Here is a 6,900-nt window from a genome sequence, read left to right on the forward strand (position 1 = left end):
TAGTAGTAATGCATAAAAATGTCATAGTGTAGTAAGATGTAAAAATTTCAATAGTATGGCAAGAAAAAGTGAAAAACAACATAGTATAGTATGGCAAAAACATTAAAAAATGACATAGTATATTAAAGCATAAAAACATCAACAAATGTCATGATATGGTCAGGTATACAGATGTGATAGTATAATAATGCCTATTAAGTGAAAAAATGATACAGTATAGTATGAAAAAAAACATTAAAAAAAACGTCATAATATGGTCAGGTATACACATGTCAAAGTACAATAATGTGCATTAAGTGAGAAAAATGACATAGTATAGTATGGCAAAAACATGAAAAAATGGCATATTGTATCAAGGCATAAAACAATCATAAAAGTTCATAATATAATAAGGAATAAAGATGTCATTGTATATTGAAGCCTAAAAAGTGAGCTAAACAACATAGTATAGTATGGCAAAAAAAGTAAAAAACGACATAGTATAGTATGGCAAAAAAATGGAAAAATGGCATATTGTTATTGAGGCATAAAACAACCATAAAAGGTCATAATATACTAAGGAATAAAGATGTCATTATATATTGAAGCCTAAAAAGTGATCTAAACAGCATAGTATGGTATGGCAAAAAAAGTGGAAAAAAACGACATAGTATAGTATGGCAAAAACATGAAAAAATGGCATAGTATATTAAGGCTTAAAAACATCAACAAACGTCATAATATGGTCAGGTATACACATGTCATAGTATAATAATGTGCATTAAGTGAGAAAAATGACATAGTATAGTATGGCAAAAAAAGTGAAAAACGACATAGTATAGTATGGCAAAAACATGAAAAAATGGCATAGTATATTAAGGCTTAAAAACATCAAAAAACGTCATAATATGGTCAGGTATACAGATGTCATAGTATAATAATGCGTATTAAGTGAGAAAAATTACATAGTATAGTATCATAAAAAGTTAAAAAATGACATAGTATGGTATATTAGTATATTAATAATTATATAAATAATTAATAATTTGTATTAAGTGAGAAAAATGACATAGTATAGTATGGCAAAAAAAATGGAAAAATGGCATATGGTATTGAGGCATAAAACAATCATAAAAAGTCATAATATACTAAGGAATAAAGATGTCATAGCATAATAATGTGTATTAATTGAGAAAAATGATATAGTATAGTATGGCAAAAAAAGTGAAAAACGACATAGTATAGTATGGCAAAAAATGAAAAAATTGCATATTTTATTGAGGCATAAAACAACCATAAAAGGTCATAATATACTAAGGAATAAAGATGTCATTGTATATTGAAGCCTAAAAAGTGAGATAAACGACATAGTATGGTATGGCAAAAAAAGTGAAAAAAAACGACATAGTATAGTATGGTAAAAACATGCAAAAATGGCATAGTACATTAAGGCATGAAACCATAAAAAAATGACACAATATGGTCAGGTATACAGATGTCATAGTATAATAATGCGTATTAAGTGAGAAAAATGACATAGTATAGTATGAAAAAAAAGTGAAAGAACGACATAGTATAGTATAGCAAAAAAATTTAAAAAATGGCATAGTTTATTAAGGCATAAAAACATAAAAAACGACATAATATGGTCAGGTATACAGATGTCATAGTATATTAAGGCATAAAAATGTTGAAAAACGTCATGGTATAGTAAGACATAAAAAGGTCATAAAACGTCAACGTTGTTTTAACAAAGATATAAAAATAGCAAATTCAACAATTGAAGTTGGCAGATGTATGTAATGCACCACTAACAGAAGAAACAGAAAATTAAAACTCCAACAGAAGATGATGTGGTGCAACGATGGAGCCTCCTTAGTGCAAGGATGACGAGGTTTTATATAATCTAGGTGGTGGAGGACGGCCAGCTGCCTCCACTTCACTGATGGCTTCCAGCTCCACCCAACCAGGAACCTGCATTAACACAGAACACAACCCAGCAGCAACACAACAAACACACACAAGCCATGGTAGAGGTTTGAAAACGTGATACTATAGTAAAGCATACAACATCAAAAAACATAATAGTATAGTAGGGCTTAAAAACGTTAGAATACGGCACAGTATATTAAGGCATAAAAACGTCAAAAAACGTTGTAGTACAGTGAGGCATGTAATGAAATAAAACCTTCATTGTATAGTAAAGCATAAAAATGGACGAAAAACGTTGTAGTATAGTAAGGCATAAAATGTCGTAGTATAGTAGGGTACACAAAAGTCATCGGATAGTAAATCAAAAGATGTATATATGGGTGTTTTTACATTCAAATAAAACTGCACAGTAACAGAACAAAGAGTAAAACTTATACATTAACATCAGAATAGGTGGACTTTGGCTACGATAAATGCAAGTCACTTATTTACAATTAAATCTGTCAAGGGTTTTGAGGTAAGTAGGACCCAAATGCAGCCAAAACTTGGGTAACGGTGCAGACAGGTTTATTAACCAAAATAACAGACATGAACAGACGACGTGAACAAACCCTGAACTAAACAGACGAACCGACCCAGACAAAGGGGAGCACAAGGACTATATAGACAAGGGAGGCAAGGGTGATTGAACACCGGTGAAACACATTAGGGCGGGGCAGACAATCACCACAGACACAGGACCAAGGCAGGAAGCAAAACACTGACACAAGGAAACCAATTACAAAATAAAACAGGAAGTGCAAAAAGTTCAAACAAAACTAACAAAAGGTGTCTGCCATAGCAAACCATGACAAAATCCATAATAACATATATTTAATTCCATTATTATTTTAAACCCTGAAGATTCACCTGTTTCCTCATCAGCTTGCTACTAAATAATTCATTCCCGATGCCATTTTGTTTGGGATTTCTGAACAGAAATTAAACTCATACTTTGATATACAGTGGCATGAAAAACTATGTGAACCCTTTGGAATTACCTGTTTTTTTGTACTGATTTGTCATAAAACTTGAACTGATCTCCATCTAAGTCAAAAATATATAATCATTCACAGTGGTGGTGGAAAAGTGAACCCTCGCATGTAATGACTGGTTGAACATCATTTGGCACCAATGACCTCAAACAAGAGCTTCCAGTAGTTACTAATCAGATCTGCTCCGTTCAGGAGGAATTTTGGACCGTTCTCCTTTAAAGAGCTGCTTCAGCTCAGACATATTCCCAGGATGTGTGGTTTGCATGCGTCCAGGTCTAGAGACAGTAAATAGCCCCAAATCATTATGCTCCCTCCACCCTGCTTCGCCTTTGGGATGATGATGTTGTGATGTTAGTATGCAGCGCCCTTTACACCACACATAGTGCTGCATGTTTTTCACAAACAAGTCAACCATAGTCTCATCAGTTCATAAAACATTTTCCCAGTAGCATTGTGGAGTGTAAAGGTGCTCTTTGACAAACTTCAGGGGTGCAACAATGTTTTTTTTGGAGAGCAACAGCTTCCTCCATGGTGTCTGTGGCAGGACACCATGCCCAGTGTAACCATGCACCATGATGTGTGTATGGTTGACTCATGAACAGAGATGTTAACTAGCTCCAATGATTCCTTTAAGGCTTTAGCTGTTACTCTGAGCTTCTTTGTTAACGTTACTGAGCATCTGAGTTGAGCTGGATGCCCACTTCTAGGGAGATTAGCCACAGAACTAAATCACCTCCATTTATAGACAGTTGGTCTGATGGGGGACTGATGTTTCTGGAGACGTTAGGTACCACTGTGATATTCTCACATGACATGAACCTTCAGATTGCCCCCGACCTTTCTTGGAGATGTAGACCCTTGGATGGCACATTGGAGTGATCTCATATGACTTCAACCATAGTGCGAATGAGTCCACTCCATTATTGGTTGGGACAGTTCTGGCTCTTGAACGGCTAAATGCTCACTAGCTCGTCTCTAACTTTGTGTGCTGTTTGCTGTCGGACAGGTAGTGTACACTTGGCTTATCAGGGCTTTTTCCTCGTTGATGAGACTCAACCAAAACAGAAATGTCATGGATTGTAAAACCAACACAATTTCACATTACACCTGGCCATTTGAGCCATTGTTCATATAAAAATATTGATTTTCAAAGTGAATTACATTTATTTAAGTACAATTTGAGGCACTTGCACTTTACTTAAGTATTTATATCTTATGCTTCTCAAACACATTTCAGAGGGAAATATTCTCAGCTAATGTTCACTCTATTTGAAAGTTATAGTTACACATATTGTATAAACCTATAAAACACAATGTACAGGGCGTCGTGTGGCGTAGTGGTCTAAGCAGGCGCCCCATGTGTAGAGGCTACAGTCCTCGCTGCAGTTGGCCCCGGTTCGAGTCCCGCATCGGACGGCCTTTACTGCATGTCATTCCCCCTCTCTCTGCCTCCTCATTTCTTGTCTCTCTCCACTATCCTCTCCAATAAAGGCACAAAAGCCCAAAAACATATCTTTAAAAAAAAATTAAAACACAATGTACTGTTTGTGTGGAGGAAGTTTTTTTTTTTTTTACCTTTTTCTACCCCGTTAATTATCTTTTGATCCCTCAGAGTTATCGTGACCCTTTGGTGGGGATGAACTGGACTATACCTACCTTGCTAAATCTTAAGTATTCACAATCTAATAATGTCATACACAGTAATGTCTCTGTCACGAGCAATTTTTTTTCTGCAGAATCGGTAGCTTTACCTTTGATACTATAGGTGTTGTTACTTAAGAAGGATTTAAATGCAAGTGTAATGGTGTATTTTTACAATGTGGCATTGACACTTTTACCAAAGTAAAGGGTCATGAATTTCCCCTACAGGATAAATAAAGTATCTATCTATCTATCTACCTGTTCCACCACCGCCCATGGGCTATAGCCATGTATGAGACACAGGCAGCTGGTTACCCATCACCAAAATGACACAGTAATAACCACAGCTGACATAGGCATGATACAGTCAAGAACATCCTTTTATTCAATCAAGTAAAGGTGTTGCTCTTTTCAAACTGTTTTTTATTATTATTATGGAAAAGAAACTGTAATTAACACATGCATTTCACCATGGGCTCTGGGAGGTGTGTCTGAGGGGTGGACGCTGCTCTAAGGGGAGGAGGAGGAAGAGGAGGAGGAGGGGCACTCATCGTGGGAGGGGGTACAGGCCAGAGACGAGGGGATAGGCCGGCCAGGGGCCTCAGTCTACACATCGCTAAACACGGCCCAGCGTCCTACAAAACGTGTTAAAAACAAACAAAGGAAAAAAAAAAAAAAAAAAGGGCGGATGGTTCGGCCACAGGGTCCGACTGGGCTCTTTGAACAGTGCAGGGGCAGGTACTGAGGCACCCTCCCTCAACAAACCCCACACACACACACACACAGACACACGCACTCTCTCTCTCACACACGCACGCACGCACACACGCACACACACACACACACACACACACACACACACTGCTCCATGCAACCTGTTCCTCTCTGATATGGCTTCTCAACTGTGGTGCTTTCACTTGTCAAGGCTAGATTGATAATACTGCTGCTGGCTTCATTTGCTTGATGAAGAAAAATAAAAAGTTGCATATATTTAATTACTTTTAGTTGTATTTTTTTTTTTTGCAGGACAAAAAAAAAAAAAAAAAAATTCTGTAATCACTTGATTTTGCTGGTGGAATTTCAAGGTGCTTTCTCCATAAGTCACCAAGGTCTACTCGCTTTACAGCTTTTGGAACCATATCACTTTGGTCAATGGTGGTGAATCAATACAACATTTTGAAACAAAGCGTACATTTCTAGTGATTGTGCTAAATCTGAGCCTCTCAGTCTCCGTGCTGTGGAACCGGTCCGCTTTATAAGGTGCTTGGAGTTATTTTTCAGTTTAATTTTTTTTTTCCTTTTCTTCCTTTTTTTTTTTTTTTATTGAATTTTTATTTTTTTTAAATAGCTGGTCTCATTCAACCACTAGAAAGGTGCATAATTGAAGGTCTTGACGCAGCATCTTACCGCTGCCTAAGATATGCAGTAACAATGACAAAAAGTAATCAAAAAGCAAATCCAAATTCAATTATAAAAAAAATAAATAGATAGAAACAAGGATTACAAACAAACCTGCCTATACTAGCAGTCCTACTGGTCATCTCCCTCGCCAAAGACCAAAACCAAAAAGTTCCCATGAGTGCTTTCATCCCTCCACTCGGGTTCATATGTCGTTGATCGCTCCCGGGGGGGAAAAACTGTTTCTTTGCCCTATAACCCAGCCCCTGTCCTCAGCACAGCCCAGAGCCCCGTGGTGTAACTTGTTCACTTACATTAGCTGTTGAATGGAGAAGCTGAAGAAGATGGGTATGGTAATACAATGTGAAGCGTACAGACAAGAATAACATGTGAGCTAACTGCATTCTGCTCAGACAAAAAAATCTTTGCGTATTCTTTTTTTTTTTTTTTTGATTTTTTTTTTTTTAAACCCCGCCGTTCAGAGAAAGGGAGAAAGGAGAAAAGGAGGGAGGGGAGGAAGGAGAAGGTTACGCAGCTACAGACTACTCCAGTGTCCAAGATAGACAGAAGACAAGATACAGAGGAAGAGAAGCAAGACAGAAAATATCTTTTTTTTTTGTCTTTTTTTCAGCTTTTCTTAATTATTCAACAATAAAAAGAGGAACTAAATCACACCAATTTCCTTTAGTACTATGTATACTGCTTTAAAAAGCTTGAAGAAGAGGAAGAGAAAGATATAGAAGTGTGAAGGAGGGGACTTTTTTTTCTTTTGAGATGGGCACTCAGGATTACAAGATGGAATCTGTGAACAAAAGGCACTTTTTAGGGACAACCTTTAAGATGCTCTGAGTCTATAACACTACATCACCAAACAAATATTTATAATCATTTACAGTGGGAGATGGGGATTCAGAGA

This window comes from Seriola lalandi, unplaced genomic scaffold, assembly GCF_002814215.2.
Source record: "Seriola lalandi dorsalis isolate HSWRI2012SDOR001 ecotype SW California unplaced genomic scaffold, Sedor1 jcf7180002054563, whole genome shotgun sequence".
Taxonomy (NCBI): Eukaryota; Metazoa; Chordata; class Actinopteri; order Carangiformes; family Carangidae; genus Seriola; species Seriola lalandi.